The sequence below is a fragment of the Dendrobates tinctorius genome, unplaced genomic scaffold (assembly GCF_039654945.1).
Source record: "Dendrobates tinctorius isolate UK_male_01 unplaced genomic scaffold, ASM3965494v1 ptg000162l, whole genome shotgun sequence".
NCBI classification, from domain to species: Eukaryota; Metazoa; Chordata; class Amphibia; order Anura; family Dendrobatidae; genus Dendrobates; species Dendrobates tinctorius.
This window is the reverse complement of record NW_027361829.1, coordinates 42,279,076-42,291,928: the sequence shown is the minus strand read 5'-3', so window position 1 is coordinate 42,291,928 and position 12,853 is coordinate 42,279,076. Positions and strand designations below refer to the sequence as shown.

Below are 12,853 nucleotides of genomic sequence, written 5' to 3'. Positions count from 1 at the left end.
CGCACTGATTTTTCTGCACCATCTGCACGGCTTTTTTTTTTTCCCATTGATTTACATTGTACTGTAAATCACAGTGCGGAACTGCAGTGTTTCTGCGCGGAAAAATCTGCTGTGGATCCGCAGCAAATCTGCATCGTGTGCACATAGCCTTAGGGGCCCACTCAGATATTTTGCCCCCCTGACCTAAAACCCTAGCTATGCCTCTGCTAAGAATTACTGAGGTTCCCACAGAAATCCCACAAGGGGAGCCATTCCAAAGCTGATCATGTCCTGGTTCTGGCTTAGGCCTGTTTCACACATCTGTTTGCGTCCATCAGTCAAAATCAACCGTTTTGCAAAAAAAACGGATCAGCCATTTTTCTTGGCGGATCCGATTTTTTTCCCATTGAGTTGCATTACCGGCGGATCTTGACGGATAATTTTGACGTCCGCCGACATGCCCGAACGGACGATGCAACGTTTTTTCGGGCGGCAGGATCCGCACTTCTCACTGCGCATGACTTCACTCAGCCGGAAATTTAACCCTAAACTCTGTTCTGGCGGCTGAAGAATTCTCTCTCCTAGTGAATTCACCCTGACAACAGTGCAGACAAGGCAGAGTTGTGAGGAGCCGTGCTTGTATAATTACCCCGGAGTGCCCCTTAGGCCTAGCAATGGGGTGCAGGAGTTTTCTTTTCCCATTGACTTACAGAAGACAATGGCGCCCTCCTGCCTCCGCAGGCAGAAGCAGTGAGCTCAGTACACGGGCAGCAGATACATGTGGTAACTAGTGCTGTTTTTACTGTGGAGCTGAGGGCTGAGCTGCGCGCCGCCATTCCCCTCCCTCACAACCTTCTACTCCGAGCTGCAGCAGACGGAGGTGTCACCGTCCACAGCTCGCAACTCATCAGAGTCCCGCCCACCACACACAGGAGCAGACGCTGCCCGCAGGGAGGGTGGGGCCACACCGGGGAAGTGACGGGAGGCTGCCAGGGATGTGACAGCGGCGTGAGCCTATGACAGGCCGGAGATAGAGGAGCGAAAACAACGGGAGGGAACTGGAAGAGGCGGCGGCAGTGAGTGGATTGGAAAGAAAGCACAGCACCCAGGACGAGGTGTTACTGCTGCGGGGAGAAGAAACGGCGCACTGGTAAGGAGAGCTCATACTGGGGCTGATCTACTGGGAGAGCTCATACTGGGGCTGATCTACTGGGGGAGGGCTCATACTGGGGCTGATCTACTGGGGAGGACTCATACTGGGGCTGATCTACTGGGGGGAGCTCATACTGGGGCTGATCTACTGGGGGGAGCTCATACTGGGGCTGATCTACTGGGGGGAGCTCATACTGGGGCTGATCTACTGGGGAGGGCTCATACTGGGGCTGATCTACTGGGGAGGGCTCATACTGGGGCTGATCTACTGGGAGAGCTCATACTGGGGCTGATCTACTGGGGGAGGGCTCATACTGGGGCTGATCTACTGGGGAGAGCTCATACTGGGGCTGATCTACTGGGAAGAGCTCATACTGGGGCTGATCTACTGGGGAGGGCTCATACTGGGGCTGATCTACTGGGGAGGGCTCATACTGGGGCTGATCTACTGGGAGAGCTCATACTGGGGCTGATCTACTGGGAGAGCTCATACTGGGGCTGATCTACTGGGGGAGGGCTCATACTGGGGCTGATCTACTGGGGAGAGCTCATACTGGGGCTGATCTACTGGGGAGAGCTCATACTGGGGCTGATCTACTGGGAAGAGCTCATACTGGGGCTGATCTACTGGGGGGAGCTCATACTGGGGCTGATCTGGGGAGGGCTCATACTGGGGCTGATCTACTGGGGGGAGCTCATACTGGGGCTGATCTACTGGGGAGGGCTCATACTGGGGCTGATCTACTGGGGAGGGCTCATACTGGGGCTGATCTACTGGGGAGGGCTCATACTGGGGCTGATCTACTGGGAGAGCTCATACTGGGGCTGATCTACTGGGGGAGGGCTCATACTGGGGCTGATCTACTGGGGAGGACTCATACTGGGGCTGATCTACTGGGGGGAGCTCATACTGGGGCTGATCTACTGGGGGGAGCTCATACTGGGGCTGATCTACTGGGGAGGGCTCATACTGGGGCTGATCTACTGGGGAGGGCTCATACTGGGGCTGATCTACTGGGAGAGCTCATACTGGGGCTGATCTACTGGGGGAGGGCTCATACTGGGGCTGATCTACTGGGGAGAGCTCATACTGGGGCTGATCTACTGGGGGAGCTCATACTGGGGCTGATCTGGGGAGGGCTCATACTGGGGCTGATCTACTGGGGGGAGCTCATACTGGGGCTGATCTACTGGGGAGAGCTCATACTGGGGCTGATCTACTGGGGGGAGCTCATACTGGGGCTGATCTACTGGGGGAGCTTGTTATACTGGGGCCGATCTAATGGGGGGAGATTGTTATACTGGGGCCGATCTAATGGGGGGAGATTGTTATACTGGGGCCGATCTAATGGGGTGAGATTGTTATACTGGGGCCGATCTAATGGGGGGAGATTGCTATACTGGGGCCGATCTAATGGGGGGAGATCGCTATACTGGGGCCGATCTAATGGGGGGAGATCGCTATACTGGGGCCGATCTAATGGGGGGAGATCGCTATACTGGGGCCGATCTAATGGGGGGAGATCGCTATACTGGGGCCGATCTAATGGGGAGAGATTGTTATACTGGGGCCGATCTAATGGGGAGAGATCGTTATACTGGGGCCGATCTAATGGGGAGAGATCGTTATACTGGGGCCGATCTAATGGGGGGAGATTGTTATACTGGGGCCGATCTAATGGGGGGAGATTGCTATACTGGGGCCGATCTAATGGGGGGAGATCGCTATACTGGGGCCGATCTAATGGGGGGAGATCGCTATACTGGGGCCGATCTAATGGGGGGAGATCGCTATACTGGGGCCGATCTAATGGGGGGAGATCGCTATACTGGGGCCGATCTAATGGGGGGAGATTGTTATACTGGGGCCGATCTAATGGGGAGAGATTGTTATACTGGGGCCGATCTAATGGGGAGAGATCGTTATACTGGGGCCGATCTAATGGGGAGAGATCGTTATACTGGGGCCGATCTAATGGGGAGAGATCGTTATACTGGGGCCGATCTAATGGGGGGAGATCGTTATACTGGGGTCGATCTAATATGGAGATATCCTCATACTGGGGCTGATCTAATGGGGGGATCTCATACTGGTGCCAGTGTATTGAGGAGAGCTCATAGTGGTGCCAATTCCCAACTACCTGATCTTCTACAGTCATGGCCAAAAGTTTTGAGAATGACACAAATATTAATTTTTACAAAGTCTACTGCTTCATTTTTTCTAATGGCAATTTGCATATACTCCAGAATGGTATAAAGAGTGATCAGCTTAACAGCAATTACTTGCAAAGTCAATATTTGCCTAGAAAATGAACTTTATCCCCCCAAACACATTTCAACATCATTACAGCCCTGCCTTAAAAGGACCAGCTAACATCGTTTCAGTGATTGCTCCATTAACACAGGTGTGGGTGTTGATGAGGACAGGGCTGGAGATCAATCTGTCATGATTAAGTAAGAATGACACCACTGGACACTTTAAAAGGAGGCTGGTGCTTGGCATCATTGTTTCTCTTCTGTTAACCATGGTTATCTCTAAAGAAACACGTGCAGTCATCATTGCACTGCACAAAAGTGGTCTAACAGGGAAGAGTATCGCAGCTAGAAAGATTGCACCTCAGTCAACAATCTATCGCATCATCAAGAACTTCAAGGAGAGAGGTTCCCTTGTTGCCAAAAAGGCTCCAGGGCGCCCAAGAAAGACCAGCAAGCGCCAGGACCGTCTCTTAAAAGTGTTTCAGCTGCGTGATCGGGCTACCAGCAGTGCAGAGCTTGCTCAGGAATGGCAGCAGGCAGGTGTGAGTGCATCTGCACGCGCTGTGAGGTGGAGACTCTTGGAGTAAGGCCTGGTCTCAAGGAGGGCAGCAAAGAAGCCACTTCTCTCCAGGAAAAACATCATGGACAGACTGATATTCTGCAAGAGGTACAGGGAGTGGACTGCTGCGGACTGGGGTAAAGTCATTTTTTCTGATGAATCCCCTTTTCGATTGTTTGGGACATCTGGAAAACGGCTTATTCGGAGAAGACCAGGTGAGCGCTACCACCAGTCTTGTCTCATGCCAACTGTCAAGCATCCTGAAACCATTCATGTGTGGGGTTGCTTCTCAGCCAAGGGAATGGGCTCTCTCTCAGTCTTGCCTAAAAACACAGCCATGAATAAAGAATGGTACCAGAATGTCCTCCAAGAGCAACTTCTCCCAACCGTCCAAGAGCAGTTTGGCGATCAACAATGCCTTTTTCAACATGATGGAGCACCTTGCCATAAAGCAAAGGTGATAACTAAATGGCCAAGGGAACAAAACAGAGAGATTTTGGGACCATGGCCTGGAAACTTCCCAGATCTTAATCCCATTGAGAACTTGTGGTCAATCATCAAGAGACGGGTGGACAAACAAAAACCTTCAAATTCAGACAAAATAAAAGCATTGATTTTGCAAGAATGGACTGCTATCAGTCAGGATTTGATCCAGAAGTTGATTGAGAGCATGCCAGGGAGAATTGCTGAGGTCCTGAAGAAGAAGGGTCAACACTGCAAACATTGACTTGCTGCATTAACTCATTCTAACTGTCAATATAACCTTTTGCTACTCATAATATGATTGCAATTATATTTCTGTATGTGATGAAAACATCTGACAAACACACATAAAAACCAGAGGCCAGCAGATCATGTGAAAATATAATATTTGTGTCATTCTCAAAACTTTTGGCCATGACTGTAGGTCTGCTATGTGGGGCAGAGCTGTTCTGATACAAAGAGGTAGTTGGTCTTGCATATGGAGGAGATTTTGGCTGGACCTTGCCCAAGTGGGGAGCTGTAGTGGACTTGATAAAAAGTTTGGTATTTCATGTTCCAGTCACGACTGCACATTGTGGACATAACTACATCTATATGACATTTTGTCATCTGACCCTCATGTGCCCAAAAATTGTGGAATTCATTAAAAAGAATAGGATGCTTCTTGTATGCGTTTTTGCCGGGAAAAATGCTTAGAAACGTGAAAAAAAATGCTTACATGGGTACACAGCCTCACTCTCTGAAGAAGACACTTCTTCATGACTGTGTGCGTCCACAGAATACAGACTGTTATAAGCGCCACCAGCTCTGCTGACACCTGAAGAGCAGGACGGATGGATGTCATTGTCCAGCTGTTTCCTTTCTTTGTATTTGGATTACTATGGCTGTAATTAATTAGTGTATGTAATTATTATGGCATTGCTTTGCTACAATCCCTTTAACATATATGAAGGTACATTGTTGATTTCTATAGTGCCACCATATTCCGCAGCACTTAACAATTGAGTGGGGACATATACAATACGAAGCAACGCAAAATTCATCAGATACCAAGATTAGTGAGGGCCCTGCTCACAAGCTTACAGTCTATGAGGAAATGGGGGAGACACCAATGGGTGGATGTGCTTGTCCTGTATGGTCATCATTATAATAATAGGGTATTTCATAATCTGCATGATCCGTCACCAGTCAGTATCTAAGCACAGTTACCATTACTAGTTCATGTATTTAATCCATTCTCTTATTACAGCCTGTTGTAAATGGGCCACTGCATACTTAGTGGAAAGTCAATAAATGAAAGTGTAAGGATTAAAGGAAACCTGTCACTCCCCCAGGCGTTTTTAACTAAAAAAGCCACCTTGTGCAGCACTAATGCTGCATTCTGTCAAGGTGGCTCTTTTATTTAGGGTACCTTCCACCGCAGAAATAATCGTTTTTAATATTGGTCAGACATACCTGATATTTCACAGGGGGCAGGTCTTTCCCAATCTGACAGAGATGCCTCACATCCATCACTCATGTCTTCCTGCATTGTTTGCTCCGCCTCCACATCATTCTTTTCAAATCCTGGCACCTGCGCCGTAGTATATATTCTTGGGCAATCACAGTTACCGTGCCCGTCCTCTCTAATGACTTCCTGGCCTTCCTATCGCGCCTGCGTGGACGTGCGGCCAGAGATCCCGCCCCGCAGTCGCTTATGGTTTATTCACACTGACACACTTGACAGAATGCTGCATTAGTGCTGCACAAGATGGCTCTTTTACTTAAAATCGCCTGGTGGGGTGACAGGTTCCCTTTAAATAGGACAGAGATTTGGGTTATGTCTGCAGACCGCCTTTCACATATCACATCCACAGACCGTCGTGCACATAGCACATCTACAGAGCACATGTCACATCCGCAGACCGCCGTACGCAAATCACAACCAGAGACTGCTGTACACATAGCACAGACCGCAGTGCACATGTCACATTCGCAGACCTCCGAGCACATATTGCATCCGCAGACTGCCGTACACAAATCACATCCACAGACCTCCGTACACATATCACATCCACAGACCTCCGTACACATCTGTTGTGAGTTCATTTTCCCCTTCGTCACTGAGGTCTGGTGAACTCCCTGTTCTGGTAAAGGAAGGTAATGAGCCTGATTATCAGGCACCTGAGCCTAATGATGATGACTGGCTGAGTGGAGTCACGGACTGGATATAAGGCTGCCGACGTCCTTCTGCCCTGCGGGTGATTTCTCTGTGGACTTCTTTGAGACCAGTCTGATTCCTGCTCCTCTAAAGCTAAGTTTTCTGCTTTGCCTGTTAGCATTTGTGTTTTGTTTTTTGTTTGCCTTGCTTTTCTGGATTTTGCCATTCCCTGCTGGGGTGAGCTGAATCTCCTTTTGACTGTTGCTCTGTCTTCAGAATATTCCTGCGTACTGACATAGCTTTTTGAAGCTTAGCGTCTTCAGGGCCTTTTTTCACTGTCAGTTTGTTGGCTCTTATTTTTGTAGGGTTTTTCACGGATTGCAGACCGCAGCCTTCCTGTCCTTTCCTATCTAGTTAGCTTGGGCCCCGTCTTTGCTCTTTCTATCTTTCTGTCTGTGTTAGTGTTCTTTCTTCTTGCCTCACCGTCATTATATGTTGGGGGCTGCCTTTTGCTTTGGGGTCTGCTCTGGGGCAGTTTAGATTTCCCTTTCTGTCTTTAGGCTAGGCAGTTCTCCGGCTGTGATCGAGGGGTCTAGGTCATCGTAGGAACCCCCCACGGCTGCTGCTAGTTGTGTTGATAGGTTCAGGGGTCTGCAATCCGATAGCTGCCAACTTCTCTGGTTTTCTGGACTTAGCTAGCATTTCTGTTTTTGCCTCCTACGGTGACTCATTCATAAAAGAATCACCCGCCATACCGCAGATCCTAGGGTACTCAATAGCAGGAAAGAATTGTGTTAAAAAAAAAAAGTGTGTATATTCTTTCCTCTATATCCCTGAGGCCGTAGGGGGAATTTTTTTTTCTCTCAATGGAGATAAAGCAATTGTCTGATCATGTGGAGCAGCTTGCTGCGGAAGTGCGGGGAATTTCCGCCTACCTTGCTCGTTCGCATGCTGTTGAACCAAAGATCCCTACACCTGATGTATTTTTTGGGGATCGATCTAAATTTTTGAATTTCAAAAATAATTGTAAATTATTTTTTGCCTTGAAGCCTAACTCGTCAGGGAGCTCCGCGCAGCAGGTTAAAATTGTCATCTCTTTGCTGCGTGGCGATCCCCAGGATTGGGCGTTTTCTTTGAAACCAGATGATCCTATTCTGACTAATGTGAACGCATTCTTTCAAGCCTTGGGGTTGTTGTATGACGAACCTAATTCTATTGATCAGGCTGAAAAGACCCTGTTGGCATTGAACCAGGGTCGAGATTCTGCAGAGTTGTACTGTCAAAAGTTCCGAAAGTGGGCGGTCCTTACTACCTGGAATGATAATGCCTTGGCTGCTCTCTTTCGGAAGGGTTTGTCAGAAGCCGTAAAAGATACTATGGTGGGATTTCCTGTTCCCTCTGGTCTGGACGATTCTATGTCATTAGCCATTCACGTTGATCGGCGTTTACGTGAACGCAGGATTGCACGAGAGGTGTTTCCACCGGTTGAACAGACGTCTGAACTTATGCAATGTGATAGAGTTTTGTCTAGGGCGCAACGTCAGGAGTTCAGAAGGCGTAATAAGCTGTGTTTTTTCTGTGGAGATGCCTCGCATATTTCTGTTTGTCCTAAACGAGAGAAACGCTTTGCACACACGTTTTCTGTTGGTGGTGTTCAACCTAAGTTTCTTCTGGCAATTACTCTGATCTGGACCCTAGTCCATGCCCTCATCATCTCTCGCCTTGACTACTGCAACCTCCTGCTCTGTGGCCTCCCCTCTAACACTCTCGCACCCCTCCAATCTATTCTAAACTCTGCTGCCCGACTAATCCACCTGTCCCCCCGCTATTCCCCAGCTTCTCCCCTCTGTCAATCCCTTCACTGGCTCCCCATTGCCCAGAGACTCCAGTACAAAACCCTAACCATGACATACAAAGCCATCCACAACCTGTCTCCTCCATACATCTGTGACCTCGTCTCCCGGTACTTTCCCGCATGCAACCTCCGATCCTCACAAGATCTCCTTCTCCACTCCCCTCTTATCTCCTCTTCCCACAATCGCATACAAGATTTCTCTCGCGCATCACCCCTACTCTGGAACTCTCTACCACAACATGTTAGACTCTCACCTACCATTGAAACCTTCAAAAAGAGCCTGAAGACCCACCTCTTCTGACAAGCCTACAACCTGCAGTAACCACCGATCGACCAAACCGCTGCACGACCAGCTCTACCCTCGCCTACTGTATTCTCACCCATCCCTTGTAGATTGTGAGCCCTCGCGGGCAGGGTCCTCTCTCCTCCTGTACCAGTTATGACTTGTATTGTTTAAGATTATTGTACTTGCTTTTATGTATACCCCTCCTTACATGTAAAGCGCCATGGAATAAATGGCGCTATAACAATTAATAATAATAATCTGCTCCCTGTCCACATTTTCCGCCAAGGCTTTTGTGGATTCAGGAGCAGCGCTAAACCTAATGGACTTGGATTTTGCCAAACGTTGTGGATTTCCGATGACACCTCTGCAGACGCCTATCCCTTTGAGGGGGATTGATGCTACTCCTTTGGCGAAAAATAAACCTCAGTTTTGGACCCAGGTGGTCATGCGGGTCGCCCCAGACCATCAAGAAAATTGCAGATTTTTGGTGTGGCATGGTCTGCATGATGCCGTTGTTCTGGGGTTTCCCTGGTTGCAAATTCATAATCCAGTTTTGGATTGCAAATCTGTGTCTGTGGTGAGTTGGGGTTGTCGGTGTGCCTTTAGTGAGGCTCCGTTTTTTTCCACCTCTTCTCAGTCGCATGATGTTCCTGACTATTTGGCGGACTTTTATGATGTATTTAGTGAGAATGAGTCTGCATCTTTGCCTCCTCATAGGAGTTATGACTGTGCAATTGAACTGAGCCCGGGGTGTAAATTTCCCAAGGGTCGGCGCTTCAATTTATCTGTACCCGAGCACGAGGAAATGCGATCCTATATTAAGGAGGCGTTGGAGAAGGGTCATATTAGACCATCCTCTTCACCCTTAGGTGCCGGTTTTTTTTTTTGTGGCCAAAAAGGATGGTTCTTTAAAGCCTTGTATTGATTATCGTGCCCTCAACAAAATGACTATTAAATATCAGTATCCGTTACCCCTGATTTCAGATCTATTCTCTAGAGTTAGAGGTGCTTGCTGGTTTACCAAGCTTGACCTCAGGGGGGCGTATAATCTTATCCGCATTAAGCAGGGGGATGAATGGAAGACGGCGTTTAATACTCCGGAGGGACATTTTGAGTACCTGGTGATGCCTTTTGGGCTCACTAATGCCCCTTCTGTCTTCCAGTGCTTCATGAACGATATTTTCCGAGACTTTGTCGATAAATTTTTGATTATCTATCTGGATGATATTTTGATCTTCTCCAAGGATTGGGATTCTCATGTGGAACATATTCGGACTGTGTTCCGGATCTTGAGGGAGAATTCCCTGCATGTCAAAGGATCGAAATGCCTTTTTGGAGTACAGAGGATTTCATTTTTGGGATTTATTTTGTCTCCGTCAACTATTGAAATGGACCCGGCCAAGGTACAGGCCATTTATGATTGGGTTCAGCCCACTTCTTTGAAGGCCCTCCAGAAGTTTTTGGGTTTTGCTAATTTTTATCGGAAATTTATAGCAAAATTTTCTAGTATTGCCAAGCCATTGACTGATCTGACTAAGAAGGGTGCTGATGTGTTGAATTGGTCTCCGGAGGCTGTTGCTTCCTTTCAGGAGCTGAAGCGAAGATTTACCTCCGCCCCGGTTTTGCGGCAACCTGATGTCTCACTCCCGTTCCAGGTAGAGGTGGATGCTTCTGAGATTGGTGCAGGAGCTGTTTTGTCCCAAAAGGATCCTGTAACATCTAAAATGAATCCCTGTGCTTTCTTTTCCCGAAAGTTCTCTCCATCTGAACGTAACTATGATGTGGGGAATCGGGAACTGTTGGCCATGAAATGGGCATTTGAGGAGTGGAGACATTGGTTTGAGGGAGCTAAACATCAAGTTGTGGTCCTCACTGACCACAAGAATTTGATTTACCTAGAGTCGACTAAACGCTTGAACCCTAGACAGGCTAGGTGGGCCTTGTTTTTTACACGTTTTGATTTTGTGGTCTCTTTTCTTCCTGGAACTAAGAATGTCAAGGCAGACGCCCTCTCTAGGAGCTTCTTTGCTGATTCTCCTGTGGTGACCAAGCCTGCTACCATCTTAGGCGAAGGGGTAGTTCTTTCTGCCATCTCGCCCGATTTGAGACTTGCTCTGCATGAGTTCCAGGAGGACAAACCTGAGCGTTGTCCCAGTGGAAAGTTGTATGTTTCTGACCAGTGGAAGAAGAGAGTGATGTCTGAGGTTCATTGCTCTGCATTGGCTGGTCATCCAGGTATTTTTGGTACTAGAGATCTGGTGAGTCGCTCTTTTTGGTGGCCTACCTTGTCTCATTATGTCAGGAATTTTGTGCAGTCCTGTGGGACTTGCTCCCGGTCTAAATCTTGTTCTCGCTCTAGTGGGTTGTTGATGCCTTTGCCGGTCCCCAGGAGGCCATGGACCCATATTTCAATAGATTTCATCTCTGATATGCCGGTCTCTCAAAGAATGACTGTTATTTGGGTGATTTGTGATAGGTTCTCTAAGATGGTTCATCTTGTACCACTCCCTAAGTTGCCGTCTTCCTCTGAGTTGGTGCCCCTGTTTTTGCAACATGTGGTTCGCTTGCACGGGATTCCTGAGAACATTGTATCTGACAGAGGAGTTCAGTTTGTGTCTAGATTTTGGAGGACTTTCTGTTCCAAGCTGGGAATTCAGTTGTCCTTCTCCTCCGCTTTTCACCCTCAGACCAATGGGCAGACAGAGAGAACAAACCAGACCTTGGAGTCGAATTTGAGATGTTTTAATTCCGCTGATCAGGATGATTGGGTTTCATTTTTGCCCTTGGCCGAATTTGCTTTAAATAATAGAGCTAGTTCTGCCACTTTGATGTCACCTTTTTTTTGTAACTTTGGGTTTCATCCTCGATTTTCTTCAGGGCAGGTGGAGCCTTCTGCCTGCTCAGGTGTTGACACTGTGGTGGAGAGAATGCACCAGATCTGGGACCAAGTGGTGAATAAGTTATCTCTCTCCCAGGAAAAGGCCCAGCGGTTTTCCAATCGACATAGGACCATTGGTCCCCAGTTTAAGATTGGTGATATGGTGTGGTTATCATCAAAAAATATTGCTATGCAGGTGGCTTCTCCTAAGTTTAAGCCTAGATTTATTGGACCTTACAAGATTTTGGAGATTATTAATCCGGTCTCTTTTCGTTTGGCTCTTCCTGTCACATTTAAGATCCATAATGTGTTCCATAAGTCCTTGTTGAAGAGGTTTGTTGAGCCAGTTGTTCCTGGGGTGGCACCTCCGGACCCTGTATTGGTTGAAGGTAACATGGAATATGAGGTAGAGAAAATACTGGATTCCCGTCTGGCTAGACGGAGACTCCAGTATTTGGTTAAGTGGAAGGGTTATGGTCAGGAGGATAATTCCTGGGTCTCTGCCTCTGATATTCATGCCAAAAGATTGGTGCGTGCCTTTCATCGGGCTCACCCTGATCGCCCGGGTGGCGTGGTTGAGGGTTCGGTGACCCCTCCTCAAGGGGGAGGTACTGTTGTGAGTTCATTTTCCCCTTCGTCACTGAGGTCTGGTGAACTCCCTATTCTGGTAAAGGAAGGTAATGAGCCTGATTATCAGGCACCTGAGCCTAATGATGATGACTGGCTGAGTGGAGTCACAGACTGGATATAAGGCTGCCGACGCCCTTCTGCCCTGCGGGTGATTTCCCTGTGGACTTCTTTGAGACCAGTCTGATTCCTGCTCCTCTAAAGCTAAGTTTTCTGCTTTGCCTGTTAGCATTTGTGTTTTGTTTTTTGTTTGCCTTGCTTTTCTGGATTCTGCCATTCCCTGCTGGGGTGAGCTGAATCTCCTTTTGCCTGTTGCTCTGTCTTCAGAATATTCCTGAGTACTGACATAGCTTTTTGAAGCTTAGGGTCTTCAGGGCCTTTTTTCACTGTCAGTTTGTTGGCGCTTATTTTTGTAGGGTTTTTCACGGATTGCAGACAGCAGCCTTCCTGTCCTTTCCTATCTAGTTAGCTTGGGCCCCGTCTTTGCTCAGTCTATCTTTCTGTCTGTGTTAGTGTTCTTACTTCTTGCCTCACCGTCATTATATGTTGGGGGCTGCCTTTTGCTTTGGGGTCTGCTCTGGGGCAGTTTAGATTTCCCTTTCTGTCTTTAGGCTAGGCAGTTCTCCGGCTGTGATCGA

At 48.1% G+C, this 12,853-nt stretch overlaps 1 protein-coding gene across 3 annotated transcripts in view; it reads left to right on the top strand.

The window, feature by feature from the left end:
• The first annotated feature begins 858 nt into the window (after window positions 1-858).
• The window catches only part of STARD3NL (STARD3 N-terminal like), a 74,601-nt gene continuing 62,606 nt past the window's right edge, over window positions 859-12,853 (top strand). The window contains exon 1 of one of the 3 annotated variants that reach the window (XM_073549979.1): window positions 859-1,129. The gene's annotated coding sequence lies outside the window, so the exon portion shown is untranslated. The remainder of the gene's footprint in view (window positions 1,130-12,853) is intronic. The other 2 variants (XM_073549978.1, XM_073549977.1) reach the window with 2 other exon arrangements.